At 40.0% G+C, this 14,988-nt stretch overlaps 1 protein-coding gene across 4 annotated transcripts in view; it reads left to right on the forward strand.

Annotated features, from left to right (window-relative positions):
• Window positions 1-1,043: 1,043 nt before the first annotated feature.
• Window positions 1,044-14,988, forward strand: part of LOC137261564 (alpha-1,6-mannosyl-glycoprotein 4-beta-N-acetylglucosaminyltransferase-like) — a 38,680-nt gene continuing 24,735 nt past the window's right edge. Inside the window, exons 1-2 of one of the 4 annotated variants that reach the window (XM_067799334.1) lie at window positions 1,061-1,196; window positions 3,534-3,594. The gene's annotated coding sequence lies outside the window, so the exon portion shown is untranslated. Of the gene's footprint in view, window positions 1,197-1,660; window positions 1,940-3,533; window positions 3,595-14,988 lie in introns of those variants that run through there. The other 3 variants (XM_067799330.1, XM_067799332.1, XM_067799333.1) reach the window with 3 other exon arrangements.

The following is a 14,988-nucleotide window of genomic DNA, read 5'->3' on the forward strand; positions in this document are numbered from 1 at the left end:
TGATGGAATGGAATTTGATGAAATGACGGAAGTATACTGAATCTTACCACACAAAATGACACGAAATGGCTGATCCTCTGACTCACGACATTTCACGACATGACTGAAAATTTTCACGAAATTTTTCACGAATTTTTCTAACGAAATGACTGTGCCTGTGCAGTAGCTACAGATATATGGAAATGTTGAAGTTAATAGTGTAATGATATTTTGGCTTTAAAAGAAAGGACAGGGCTGAAGGTTATGCGGATGATGAATAAGGCTTGTTGGTGGATAATGCTTTAATATATAGTGGGATTTGTCTCATACGTCCTCTGATTACAGAATGAGTGAGTGAGTTTACTTTTACTCCGCACTCTGATTACAGAAAGGACGGCTTCTGTCATATATTGACACAATTACTATATCTCCTGTCAGCCACACTGACTGATGACTGACTCAATCATTCACGTGTTCCCTCAACCTCATCACGCACTCACTCACTCACTCACCGACATACATGTTCGCTCAATAACTTTCTGCCCGCTCACTTGCTTACAGACCAGCACACGATTTCACTCACAAATGTGCTCAATCATTTTATTCGTCCATACCTGTCAAATTGTGCCGCTTGTTTCGTATCGGTGTACTTCAATAATACACGACATCTTTAAACGTGACTTTTGAGTTGTTAGGGAGCTGTGAATCTCCTACAGTCATTCCGAGCCGGTTCTCCTAACATAAAAACTGCAGCGTTTATACAAGGAACGTAACGCGCCGCCATTTAACAGAGTAGGGTGATCTTTCATATTTTCGAGGGTTTCCCTTAAACATGGCGTGATTGGCCGATCTTCGCGAATATGAGTTTACGTTTCGAGGGAATACGACAGACGGGGGAGGCTCATATTGAATTTCACCCGAAAACAAAAACGTGTGACCTGAGAGATAAACCGGACAGTTATCATTTTGAGTCGTTTAAGAAGTTCACAAAGTCTTCCTTGTATGCCATTTTTTAATGCCACAATATTTTGACCTCTTTAGATAACGGTACAAAATAGTGATATGTTTCAGAGTTCCCGTTAGAAATGGCAACAGTGGGTCACAAGGACTCATTTTGTTAAACGGCTTAAAGGTGTGGAGTTGTAGTGTTGGTGTGAAGGCTGGGGAAGTCGTCACGTTCCCTCACGAGGTCACATGCAGGTGAAACCAGAGCTGAGGTAAATGTTGCCGTTTTCAAAAAACGTTTTAAGTTATGTCGCAATCACGCTGTTTGTGAGACAGTCGGTGCGCGGAAATGAAACTGCCTTTCAAAATAATCTCGTTTGTGAACTGGTGATGTAATATATATTTCGTGAAAGTACAGCGACGATATTCTATATTCTATAAACCAAATGTATGTATGTATGTATGTATGTATGTATGTATGTATGTATGTATGTATGTATGTATGTATGTATGTATGTATGTAAGTGTGTGTGTGTGTGTGTGTGTGTGAGTGAGAGAGACAGAGAGAGAGAGAGGGAGGTGTCTTTTGTCGGAGAGTGTTTCAGCAGGGCTCGGTTTCGACAACACATAATCTTTTATGAATCATTCTGTCTGTCTCTCATTCTCCGACGTTGTGGTAACGCGATACGCCCGAGTAATGCATCCTCTTCTTGCGACCGACACATATCAATATATCATATCACCTCCAGGCCATCGCCTTCTCACACGCGTTGTGTTAGCCGCGAGCGAACAGACATGACTAATGCGTCTCCTTGTCGGATACCTTCACCAAACTCGGTTTGGTAACCTTACGTTACACTCTCGATCTTTGCAATCAGTTAAAATATAACCCTTACGATAACCAGCCAAAAAGCTTACCACCACAGAAACTAAATCCTAGTAACAATGGAAGAGCTGGCGGATACTATTTAATCAGCACTTAAAGCACAACATACGAAGTAGCAGGGAGTATAAGGTAAGATTTTGTTTGTTGTTTCACACCGCGATACTCATTATTCAAGCCGTATGACGGAGGCGTGTATTGAGTATAGCTCTGCAGCAGATAATCCTGATTGTTGTTGTGGGAAGACTACTGACGTCGTCCGAGTACAATGACGTCGTGACACTGTTTGGCCACCCTTTCATTAAGTTGTTGCTGGTACCCACTGACACCCGTGATGCATCCATTGGGTCTCACTATCGTGGCAATTAATTTCAACCTGACATCAAGGCTAAGTCATAGAGTTCACTTTTTTGTGTTTCGTTTTCGTTATCATTACTCTAGTCCTTTTGTGTAGCCCATAAATTAAATATCTCTGCCTGGAATAACATGCCGTTTATGTTGCTCTATTGTGTAAAATGTATAACCAGTTTCATACTGAAGGCAGGCCTAAGAAACCAAACAAAATCTAATACCTTTGGCAAATCTACAGTACACTGATGCAAAATAACCTGTACACGAAGTTCGATAAGGGGCATAACATGAAACTAGTCCTTTTTACATGAAGGATTTGCTTTGATCAGGGATACACACACACACACACACACACACACACACACACACACACACACACACACACACACACACACACACACACACACACACACACACACACATACATACATACATACCCATTGTTTTATTACTATTATAAAGATCGTATATATAAAACGACGAGTTTGGTATGAACTCACTGAATGCAGGTGCATAATTCGTCCTTTGCAGAGTGAATACACTCAGGGTTTAGACATTACAAGCATTTATATCCGGAACAGCAATGCTATGCAAGAATCACAAATGATACCTTGGCCACGATACATATGTAGGTACACTGTCTGATATTGACAGTTTTGTCGATCATTGAATGAACTACACTTGTCACACTCTAATAGGCGTGCAGTCATTCAGGATATACAGTGCCCAGTAAACAAGTACATCTTCTAAACAACATAGGAAATTTAAACCTGAATTGAAGTGATATTTTCTAAACATGAATGCTTGAATGTAACAACGAAAGGTATCACCACAATTCACATAACGAAGGGTTCAGGAATAGCTCAGAAACGTTGTGGCATAGAAAAAGAAAAAGTTGTTATCCATAATATTTGTCTTTTACATAAACTTGGGACATAATAACATTTGGTGAAGATTTTAACAATGTAGAAGATTGAAGTGTCACAACTGAGTGAATCAACAACGAGTTTAACATCCACCGACTAGTTTGTGACTGTCTGTCGTCCCTACTTTGTACATATTCAAGCTATCACAAATAATCGCATTTAACTGAAGACAAAGTTGTTTTTCTCAGCTTTAGTGGAGTTATCTCGACAGAATGATTTCATTTACACCAACCAAATCACTGATGATCAAGTGCGTAATGGATGACCAACTGTGAGAATGTGACGAATGTTAATGAGACAGAAGGAAAGGAAAGACAGATAAATGTAGTACACCTTGGATTATGTCCTGCATGCGTTATCAGTGTGACCCATAATTTCTCTGAGAGACATTTAGAAGTTGAATCACTATTAAAGATGACAATATATGTATGAAAAACTTCTTTTTACAGTGAGAGCGACGTTTGGGTGTATTCTTTAACGCTGTTATCAGGCAAGTGATGAACAGGATAGGTAAGCGCATATTGTAATATACTGTACTGGCAACACTTGTTCATCCATCTGTGTCACCCCTCCTCAATGCGACCAATGACAGATTTAAGATAACAGAAGGTGTTTAGTTAGTCTGTATTATTTCCACTTTGCAATAACATATAACTGTGAAAAATGTTTCTAAACTCACTTAATTTTCCCTAGGTTAATAAATTAACTTATTCGACAAATCCTTTAAAGACGTCCACCTTACATTTTCAGTCCGGCTTGGATGGATTTAATCTAAATGAGATGTAAATTTTATGCATTTTCATATACAGTCATGAACATATATGACATTTCACCGTTGTGGTGTTCCCATGTGTGCGCACTCACCGACAGGGGGATAACAGACAGTATTTGATTTGCTAGTTTCACCACTCACTTCCAGAACATTCAACATTTACATACAGGACAATGGCACATGGACGGCACCAAGATAAGGTTCCAAATGATAGACATACATGTTGCAAAGTTTATGATTACAACACGATCGTGTAAATTGTGTATCTGCAGCTTGGAGTGTTGGCAACATTATAAAATACGTTGTACAGTGTAACCGATCAGAACAAGTAGATCAATCAGAGATGAGAAAAAGTTATTTCGGAAAAATAATATTTTTTCACATTATTTTTACTTAATTACGTGAATACATTATAAGTAGTACCGTACGTGTCGGAGTTTATAATTTATTTGCAGGAGGATTAAGATAACACTCTGCTCTTCAGATCACTTGAAAGAGAGAGAGAGAGAGAGAGATTGTTTATTTCCTTCAAAAATCAATGAGAAGATTATTGATACTTGACTTCAGTCAAATATATAGCACATCAGTATTTACTTACAGGACAAAATCATTCATAATTGATAACTGATATGTAAAGAAATCAGACATCAAACATTAGAGTATAATCAAACATTCACAAAGGGCTGGCGTCACTTGTACACAGCTTGTTTATTGGTAGACAGGTCTGCAAAGTTCACGTGGACGCTTATCATTACAATATGATATGTGTCTCAGACGAGGGAGCGTTTGAACAATGAATCTGCACCTTGGAGTGTTAACAACATTTGTCGTCATCTAACATTTCACAATTTACACACGTTTCAACATGAAATAGATCAATCAGAGAGGTAATATTTTGTTACAGTGGCTGTCATAGCCATAAGCGTGCTTGTTTCAAAGCAAACATTCTTTGGAGACTTTATTTCGTGAGGGTATTTTCAAACGGCTGCTCTGTTATCAGGGTATAAAAATGCTGAATTCAAAAGAATGTCATATGTCAGTCATACATGACCTCGCATGCAACGAGACAGAACTGTGTTAAGTGATACTTTGTTACGCTACATTTGTTCTACATAATGGGAGAAATGAACCACTGTATTAATACGTATACATTAGTATTAAGTAGATTTTAAGATTGTATTTGCACAAAAACGTGCTGAAGATATCCACAAATAGTTGCTATTCGGGGCGTGTTAGCCATAGAGCCGGAAAATATGTGTTTTATGAGATTGTCACAAGTAGTGTTACGTAAAGAGCCAAAGAACTAGTGTTTGCTTTTGTCAGTCACTGTGTAATTTGCTTTTGTGGATTCTGAAGGAGATCTCTTATCTTGTCCCCGCACAGTGCGGATAAAGTACCGCCATATGTTTCCTACCAAACAAAGTTGCTTCCCTTTAATGTCAAACAATAGCTCACAGTCATAACAATGGTTTTCAAAATGATTCTTTGCCACACTGTAACACTGGTAGCTGGCTGTAGATCAGGATTACTTATCCCGAAGCATTTATGTGAATTAACTGCTTTCTGACAACACTTTTCAATTCTAGATTCACATGTTAAATCAAACGTGTTGGCAGCATACCTCCGGAAGAGGTGGAATCAGCTGATGCAATGTTTTCATTGCCAAGAGAGTGGTTCACATTTTTAGCTGTACGTTTACCGGTTTGGGACCGAGTGAAAAGTCCGAAGTAGACAGCAGTCCGAGTTACATAGAAATTCCCGATATCGATGCCTGATCATCTCAATTACATGATGATCTCAGTTATAGTTTACAAACTATAATTAGTGTTAACCTCATCAAAGGTAAATTCACCGGTAGACAATGAAAACAAACCAATCAAGGGGTGGTTTATTCAGGTTTTACTGTCCAAGAGGACTTACTGCTCAGTGTATAGGACAATATATTCAAACCAAACAACGAGTTGTTTTTTGGCCAAGCAGACGTCCACCGCAGTCCGAGTTATAAAACAAAGTTTTTACTTGTAACTACATTTTCGGGACGATACTTTTAATGAGAGTCAGAGTTATAGAGCTTTTTCATTATGATAACAAAGATTGATTACGTCGAGTCCATAAGTTCAGTCCGGTATACACAGCAATCCGAGAAAGACAGAGTCCGAGTCGGACAGAGTGCACCGTGCTATGCTTGCTGTGCTTTTTGCAGGGTTGTATGTTAAGATCCATTTATTGGCATGTGTATATGCACAGTATTGGGTGCCATTTGAAGTCCCTTTGGTGACGTACTAACACGTGTTGTGTCGTCAGCAAGCAATATAGTCCGAACACTCAGGCCATATACACGTACTAGCCTGTCTCAGAGAAGACATCAAATCATCACTAAGAAAAAGAATGACTCTGCCGTGGACAGCACCTTGCTTTACAGGATACCTGTCAGGGTTTTCACTCTTATGTCTTACAAAAACATATTAACTATTTGTATAACTGGAGTGCAGTAGTTTCCAGATGTTTCCCTGGATGCCCAGTTGATGTAAACTGTAACATAAGCCATCGTGCCCCACTCTGACAAATCTTTCTCGTTATCTGAAAAGGCAGCATGTACTGCACAGTTTCCCTCAATGTAATATGTGGTACTTTCGAGAAGAGCAAAATCTGCCCCATGTTCCTTTCTAAATCCGAATGGAGTATATCAGAGAAATAAGGATTATTTTCAAGTAATTTTTAGTTTCTATGCGTTCAAGTAACAGTTTCTCAAAAAGTCATGACAAGCGTATGTTGTTGGCTATGTGTATCTGTATTCTGATTCCAAACGGTTTCGTTGTAATGGCAACCGTCATCCACAAATCCTGCTTTAGCTGTAGCTGACCGAAAGTCACTTACACTAATCCATAAACCTGTTAGTGGAGGAATACGACTGATTTCAGGAACAACAGTACTGTCCTGCGTACTGATGTTCCGCCGTATAACCCCTTGAACCAATTACCGTTATGTCAACAAAATACCTGACCACTCCCGACAATATGGGACACTATAAGATCTCTGGATTCACTGCCTACGCGGCCTGTTAACCCGCTCTGCACGCGTACGGTCTAATTCATCTCTCGCTGAAAGCATGTTTGATTTCCATAGCGAACAAACATGACCTAAAATATTTATATATCGGAGTACCTAAGAACTACCGGAAGCTACAGATTTGACAGGTCCTGACAAACAAGGGTCAGCCCTGATTATACACGCTATGCTATTGAATATCACGTAGAACCACGTGGAGGCTTAATGGGTCATCAACTGTATATAATTGAAGAACGGGATTCACTACTAACGGGGAACACTGGAGGTGCACCGGTCTGGGCGATAGACCATGATTGGGCAGTGATATCCAAGGTATATGATTGGGCAGTGATATCCAAGGTATATGACGGATTCATTAATTTGTAATCTTTCTGTTCGTTTTGATTTTCGTTGAGGTAGCTACCATTCTTTATGCGTGAAACCCAGTCTCAAACGTTCAGATGAGCATAACAATGTTTGAATGAGGATTTCATCCCACCTACAACATGTTCTGTCACGGCTAAGGAACATAACTCCGTACAAGTCTTTGTTAAACGTTACTCTGGTTGTTACATGTTGTTCAAACACTACATCGAAGTTCGTGAATATGTATGTACACGTAAACGATTACGCCTTACAACGAGAACTCAAGTCGTCAGTATGTGGCTGAAATATTGCCGAGGTGACGTTTTAACTCACTCACCCACGAGAACTCTGACCATATGGCCTAAGACTTCGCAGTTCGCAGTGTTACGGTCCTTCAGTTAGTCAGGGTCCTATGACCGTATGTTAATTTCGTAGAACACTCGATTCTGTTCCTGGTCTTTTCATCATCGTGCAGCTCCGTGCTGGTTAGCGTAACAAACAAGGCAAAGTTTTAAAACTAGCATCATCGCCGGCTTTCGCCCTGTAATATACCGACACTATCATAAAACTGATATCGAGTTTCCAAGTGACGTTACAACCAATTCAGTTAACACTAGCGAGCATAGGGCATATGTATATGCCATCAGTAAGATCAGGTGTGAACGACATACACTGTATAAATTCTTAAACCAAGGCTGTGCAAGTCTACAGGATTAAGCAAGAGGTTATTGCACTGCTCTCGTCTCTTCGCCGGTATTGAATTCCATCACAGGTGTAGCGTTTCCTTCCGTGATAATAAATTGTGTTGAGGCGAGAGACTTTTGCATTTGTTCATCGTGGAATACTGAACGATACCATTGTTTTTAAGGATTGTAACGCTGATATTTCAGGACTTTTTAACTGAACTGGCACCACATGCCATATTCTTGGATTATCCACTGATAATTATCCCGATGCAAGTAACGATGTTACAGGTCAGAATCTGGCAATGGGCCAACAAAACAGATAGTTCGCATGATGCACAAGTGCTGGAGCTAATTAGCCCCGGGAGGGATGCTCATTAATTAATACGGACTATGTAGAAGAGCGAGGTGTTAGTTCCTTATTATGATGAAGCCGTGGAATCTGACCACGTCATAGTCCTGCGCGGAGGTCACGAATTGGGTCAAATAAGGTCATAATGGTCGCGGAGAAAAGTTAAATGGGTGACCGTATTAGGTAACCTGTCTCTTACACATTTCTAAATCTTCTTTCTTCCCCACGTTGAAGCAGATATTGTGCGAAATACCATCAGGAAATGGGTACCCAACAGAGTTAGTTGGTGACGTTCAAGCTTCTTGAACTGTATGATTCTCAAGGAGCTGAGAATGGAGACTGTTAGACTGTCCTTTCATTTCCCCAAAACCAACATACCGTTAGCTTTACTCTGATACATATGGTTTCGCCTAAGGCAAGTGAGTTTGTTCAAAATTGCCTCTTTTCACCCAGCAGAAAATGGGTACCAGGTGGGATAATCATTTGACAATAACCCAACAGGCTGCTTGGGTTATCGTGGGTAATAACGTATTATGTTTTGGTTGTTAGCCCTAGGAGCACACATTGTATAGAATATGGCGCTACGTAAATGGGCACACTATTCTTCTTATTTTTATTCAAACATGACATGTTGCAATTCAAGTTACAGACTTGAAATGAAACCCTAAAGTCAACCATACTATTAAACTGTTTCACGACCGTCCATGAAAGGAAGAAAGTATATTTGACCGGTGTGACCCCGATAATCCAAGTGACAATGCGAGTGTCAAAAAGTTTGCTATGTCGCATCAACAGTCAAACTGCCTTAGTAATGAGTTTTGACCATACATCCCAGTGGTTAATACTGTGAGCAAAGATCCGGGCTGTGAGATAGGATGACACCTGACCAGTTGAGTCACCTAACCTGACCACCCTATCTGTTTGGTTGCATCTTCGGACGAGAATACATGTACATGTTATTTGCGATGGACCCAGGTGCGTCATGGGAACAGAATGAAAAAGCTATGGCGACGGCATTTCGATATAATGGAGAAGGTGTCCGAATTCTGTTCCTCAAATCTCGAGAAGAATATTTTCGGTCTGTTTTTTCAAGGTAGGGAAACTCGTGTGTGGTATGTTCACTATATTTTTTGAAATTCATACTACAAATAGCCATACTTATGATATTGTTTGATTTGAACAATGGTCTGTGATTTAACAGTCACTTATTTTATTACTCTGGTCATGTCTGGTAGCTTTTTCTGAACCATTACATGAAGAATGTTCTCGATGATCATAAAACTCACCACCGGTTCATTTGGTTCAGATTCAATGACAGAGGAAACCGGCACTCTTTGGGACTGAAGAAACAATCCGGTTCAGACAATGTACCGGATGGTTGAGCTGAAGATAAATGTACTAGCCACGGATGGGGCTAATATTTTGTGCCGGTGTTGACATCTTGCCGGATAGGACAGATGCCGCTTTTGACCGCTCCGTTGTATATACATCCTTCTGTCAGAGTGCGGCGTTCAACAACATTTTTAGCCTGAAACAAGACAAAGACTATTTAAATGCGACGCAGTAGGAAACACCATTGTCTAGATGCATCCGGTTTGTGACGTGCGTGGCACAAAGACACGATCACTATGTCGGATTAACTGCTACCAAATGACCACATCTGTATTTACATCACGTTCATATTTATGACACCCCCCTCAACAAACAGTGTGCGTCAGATGATGCACTGTATGTTAGAGACGGATCTTACTGTGGTGGCAGTCCAACATAAAATGTGAACATAAAACATATACTTCACAAAAATGATGAAATTGAAAGTAACGTCGAGTGTTTGGGGAAACATCCAACTTATGATGCATAGTAATTATCTAAGTGTACTAATACAATGTGCAATTTAACACAGGCTCATTGAATACATAGTGAACATTTACTGGTTCACAATTCTCTATCATTAATCTCATTAATCGTCATTCAGACAATGACCTACTTTTCCGCCAATTCGAATTTTCTCCTGTGACAGTGCAAATAGACATCACAAACAACTAAAGTTACACTGAATTCCAATTCCATGTAAGAATATGGAATTTACAAACGAATTTTATTTTTAAACATTAATAACATCGTATTTCTATATTTCATTTCGAGGTGTAGGCGGCATGACCTCAACTAAGACCTCAACTGTCCCTGTTTGATGAGGTTGTGAAATGATTCACAATGCATCTGGCTCACTGGGTACACCTCTTACATGTGTTTTGCGCTTATTCACTGTTACTCTTAGAATATGGTCATAGGCCCCTAACTAAAGGCAAACAGTCTAGAGATCAAGCCCACAGCGATAGGATTCCATGAACAAAGGTACAAGCTCAAATAGCTTTGTAACGTATCGTTGAGGGCGAAAAAGGAGATCACGTGGCCAGACTCTTTGACTTTGTTGTCACAAATCTTCGTATCCAGTTGCGTAGATTGGTGCTAATGTTGTTGATTACTGGATTGTCTGGCCCAGACGCGATTATATCAATACTACAACCATATATCTGGACCATTGCTGAGTGAGCCGTTAAATAACATACAACCAAATGAATGCGTGGTCACTTTTACAGATGGCTACCGTCATTCCCTGACAAAACACACACTGTCTAGGAACTCGTCTATGACCGGCTATCATCTGGGAATTAATTACCTCCAGTCTTTGTATTAGAGAGTGACCTCAGTTTCGGTAATTAGGAAGAAATGAGCGCAATGAATCTGACCCTAAGGATAACTCTTGGATAAGTAGAATTAGGCGTAGGCACTGAAGTAAACCTCACTTGACATGTCTAGGATATGACTGGACTTGACAATCAAGAATTTTTTTCGGAGGTACATGGCCTGAAATTGTCAATTGCGGGAAAACTGTTATCCACGGATATGAGGTATTGTATATAACGCAGCTGCCATTAAGTTTCAGCTGAACAACACCAGACATCAGTGCAAGATCAACATCGCGTTCAACGTTCTGAATTGCGACTCATGCTTGTCGGAGAAAGCATTCTGAGATAGCTAGTAGGTCTTCTTAATGTCTTGTCGAATAACCAGCATTGCATTTCACAAGTAAGGAAACAAGATTAACAAACTAATTACCACATCGTTAAGGGAGATTTATAGCTAGGTACTGCAGCGGATGTCTGTACATAAGCTTCATGGATATTATAATAAGCACCCACAACCCTAAATAACAATTAGTGACGAGGCAGAAATGACCTTAAATACATATAAACTGAAATCTGAAACCAGTCAAAACGTAACTGTTCACGTATATATGGAACCGTACTTAATGCTAGACATCACCACATATACTAAACGACAAAAGAAACGTAGCCCTCCTTCCTTAATGAATTCCTCAACATCTCCTTTAGTGAGGATGAAACATTTCGCTGCACTGTGATGCGTGGACGTCTACTTCCTGGTCTGTCCACGAGTGACCCCAGTCTCTCCCTAGCGCTCAATAAGTCTTATAACGGTGGTACGGCATAGAAGTCTACCCCCAACTGCAACATCCCTATGGCTCGCTCACTCTTCAGCTGTTAATCGCGGCGTATTTCATATCATACCGTATCATGCATTCTAGGCTCTCTTTGTACCCTACAGAATCATTCTACACGTAAACGTGAACCAAATGCTGTTTTAATATTGCTTCGTTTGGTCGACTGTTATAGCTAAGTGTGAACAGACTATGGACTGATGGCAAAGATAATTTTAGGCAATTAGGTGTTGATAACCCCGTTTTTATAAAATCAAAGACACGTTTTACTTGTGTTCGCTAATGCAGATCAACAGAAAATGTTTTGAAGACTGAAGCAGTACGAATGATTCTTTTACAATTTTACACGCTCTACAACAGTTGTGTCTTGTTTTAATCGTGGAAACGCGGCGGATTTAAATGGTTTATCTTTGTCTCAAAAGAGAATTATATTCCAGTCTTTCTTTCGGGCATCAAATTCATTGTTATTGGACAATCAAAGCCATGGTCGCAAACAGGTCAGTTTAACTCTTTGGAATAAGATACCGATGCATTTCATCTAAATATGAAAGTATTTGAGAATAAAGCAACAGTTTTAAAGTAATTCATAAAGACAGGAGGGTAAAGTATACATTAGCGTTTACGTACATACAACCTCATTTGTGAAGATCATTTTTTTAAATCGGTGAGTTTACCCAACATCTAACTAAATGTAATGACCGTCTTCTTGGTATAAACTGAATTTGCAGAAGTTTTCGTAAGCTGTGGTGGTCCGTGTGCAAAACTGTAGTAAGTGCGTCTCGCATTACGTCGCATTTAGCCAAATTCCAGCCGTATCACGACGGTGGACACCAAAAATGAGATTCACCCATGCTACCAATGTGGGGAATCGAACCCAGGTCTTCGGCGTGATGAGTGAACGCTTTAACCAGTAGGCTACCCTACCGCTCTGCATGATGGTAATGTAATGGAGACAAATACCTGTTCTATACCCCCGTGTTACCTACGACAGTGAGTTTATAATTCTCGAGACTGAACTAATGGCAGCTATTATATATCAGAAAGTCAACAAATGTTCAAGTCGTGAAAACCGTTACCCAGTTTCTGAATCAGGTCTTAATCATTTAAATAATCAACAACTGATCGAGAACCGATGAGATATGTCAACCTTGGCAGCGAGCCTGACCACCAGATCCCATTAGTCGCCCCTGGCGACAAGCTTGTGTTACTGAAGGCCAGTGTTCTAACCCGGACTTTCACGGGTAATTATAGTATGGAATAGGTATAATGTTTCGATCGTGCAAATATATTTACAAATGTGACGATAACTATATGCCATCTGATAGACATACTATCACATCCGTTATTTCTGTAACACGTCAAACTCTCATCAGCAACTTTACCTAATCTCGATATTAAAGACAACCATCGTTTTATTTCAAACCATTGCAACACCCACGTTCTCATGAAGCACAAATCAACTCTGGCACTCTTCCGCTCTAATGACATAAACATTACCACTGAATATACCAGTTAGTTCAAACGTGCTAGTTAAGACTCAATAGCCACTCGTTTATATATAACAGGCACGTTTTCAAGACAACCATCTGCTGGGAGGCTCACAGTCTGCCAATTTTGTCATCATTATTCAAGAGAACACAAAGAAAATGCAGGAAGTATATTCATGATCACGTAAACCAAAATGTTCTTTCAGACGAACCCAACTGGAAAAAACACGTTGATTACCACAAACAACTTCCGAGACAAAGGAGACATTCACGACTTGCCTGCCCTAATTGTCTTATCATACGGTTCAAGACGTCTCATTTAGCAACGGATCTGAAACACGAGGAACTGAGAATGAAACGTCTGGACAATGCCTGGCTGTTAAACTAAATAGTGGGTATTTATCAAACATGCCTTGAAAAAGATTCAATCCCAGACAGACAGATTTGTCTTGCACGGCGGCTATCAGAACTCTGGTACCTTTATTTTGTAGAGAGAGTCTTGCTATACAACCAACTGAAAAACGTTCTGTGAAGACCTGATTCAGAAACGGGGTAACGGTTTTCACGACTTGAATATTTGCTTTGACGCCGTCGGTTCCAAATGTATTCCAGGGCTTCAAATAACCAATAACACCCGGAAATGTTCATCTCCTAATTATTATTATATTATTCCGTGTATATTTGTATCCACATAACTACTAGAACATGTTCAAGGAGCTATACATTTTCTGAAAAGTCTTGAAGAGAAACAAGCTGCTAAATAATCAAATAATCACTGGCGCATGCGTTCCATCAGTGTGTTGGCGTAGCAACGAAAGTCGTCTAAATGTGTACTGACCTCGCAATGTTTATCTCTGAGGGATAAGTAAGTATGTATATGTCACTAGACACTCTAGCCTCAGGTCTGATGAGCATGATACGACTAGTAGTCACGTGATAGTCGTGTGAATGAATACCATGTGACATGGTCCTGCTTACAGTGAAGTAATATACATTCAGCTTGTGCTGGTTTTATAGAAATGGTATCATTGATAGCATAGACCTGTTTCCGTTGCTTAATACTTTTGATATGAAACGTTTTGAAAGAAATATTATGATTTAGGCCACTCCGGACATAAAGACGGAAGATCGAAGCATAAAAGTAACTACACGCACACGCACACGCACACGCACACGCACACGCACACGCACACGCACACGCTCATGCATCAGCACACACACACACACACACGAACACACGCACGCACCGTTTCACCACACTTCACATAACCATTTGGGTGAAGTCAGATCGCCTGAGCTTTTAATTTATTGATTCACTTATCTAATGTCCCGTCCCATTAACTCTGATTCAACATGAATGGAGTAGTAATGGATTTCATCAGTCGCTATCAGTGGACCGTCCGTACACATCCACGAACAATGCCCAATGAGGGATGTTCCTATTTTCATTGGAATATTTGTTCTCATGTTGTAGATTATCACAACAATCACACAGAATACCACAGAGAGCAGAATGTATCGATAATCTCTTTCAGTTGTGACCGCAACAATCAGATGGTAATATGTCTGTATTCCAGTGATACTTCTACCCAATGAAACCCGTTACAGTAACTGCATTAGGTCGACGTTTCGGGTGGGAGGCATTTTCATTAACATTGTTTATATTGTTTGAAAAC

Source organism: Haliotis asinina, chromosome 14 (genome assembly GCF_037392515.1).
Source record: "Haliotis asinina isolate JCU_RB_2024 chromosome 14, JCU_Hal_asi_v2, whole genome shotgun sequence".
NCBI classification, from domain to species: Eukaryota; Metazoa; Mollusca; class Gastropoda; order Lepetellida; family Haliotidae; genus Haliotis; species Haliotis asinina.